At 49.8% G+C, this 1,094-nt stretch overlaps 1 long non-coding RNA gene across 1 annotated transcript in view; it reads right to left on the minus strand.

Annotated features, from left to right (window-relative positions):
• The window catches only part of LOC123510851, a 10,636-nt gene extending 10,418 nt beyond the window's left edge, over positions 1 to 218 (minus strand). The window contains exon 1 of the long non-coding RNA XR_006676626.1: positions 204 to 218. This is a non-coding gene — a long non-coding RNA (uncharacterized LOC123510851). The remainder of the gene's footprint in view (positions 1 to 203) is intronic.
• Positions 219 to 1,094: the final 876 nt, after the last annotated feature.

Raw genomic sequence — 1,094 nt, forward strand, 5'->3', positions numbered from 1 at the left:
TTCCCACCAACGATTTATTGAGTGGCCGGCCTGTCCTAACCTTCCCTCCCCTTCCCTCCTTCCATCCATCCTTCTCCAGTCCACGTGAGGAAAGATGGGAAAGATTCGTAAACACACACACACACACACACACACACACACACACACACACACACACACACATAAGGACAGGTGACACAGCATACAGGTGGTTAATTACTCACGTTCGTCAGGTGTTTCACGGGTCACTGTTTGATTGAGCTGATGGTGTGATGGTGGTGGTGGTGGTGGTGGTGATAATTCTCTAGCCTTTCACAGATTTTCTATTTTTAATCCAGTATATTTGTTGTTTGTTTTCCTTTTATGTCTTCCTTGACGTATGGATTGTTAACCTCGACTCTCTCTCTCTCTCTCTCTCTAAATGACGTTCGCTTAGGACACATAAATCTGGAAATAAAGACTGCCTTTACTGATATGCAACAAATCTACCATGACAGACTTGAGGACCCGCGCACACCTCACCACTCACTCACTCCTCCTCCTCCTGATCCTGTTCCTTCTCCTGCTCTTACCTCGCGCACGCATCCGAACACAAGCAAGACAGCCACCAACCACGCCGCCCTCGCCTCGCCTTCGCTGGAAAACTAATTTAACAGGAATTTTACACTCTGATCAGATTTCCCCGTCAGTAATTGCCAAGGAGCGCAGGAAGGGTCTCAATAAATTCAGTGCGAGGCGGCGGAGGGGCGCGAGAAAGGGGTAAGATGGACATTCCTAGCATTTTCCATACCTGGTGTTGGGCTACAGGTGAGCTAACGTCTTCATTGCTCCCGTGTCCTGGCCCTCTCTCACCTCCCAGCCTCATTATGTACCTGTATCTCTTAGTTCCTTCTTCGTAACCCGTCAGCGTCGCCTAAGGGTACAGAGGAAGGGGTAGCTTAGATTGCAGTAAAGGTGTGAGGGAAGTGCGTGGTTAGGCAAGGAAGTGAGGCAGGTGGATGAAGCCAAGGCAGTGAGGATCAGGACGAGGCAGGACCGACGTATCTCACTCTGGCTGCCTGATTTGTTACGCCTCGTCCGAATTGCGTCTCCCAGCTTTGACTTCAGCTTCCTAT

Source organism: Portunus trituberculatus, chromosome 30 (assembly GCF_017591435.1).
Source record: "Portunus trituberculatus isolate SZX2019 chromosome 30, ASM1759143v1, whole genome shotgun sequence".
Classification (NCBI taxonomy): domain Eukaryota; kingdom Metazoa; phylum Arthropoda; class Malacostraca; order Decapoda; family Portunidae; genus Portunus; species Portunus trituberculatus.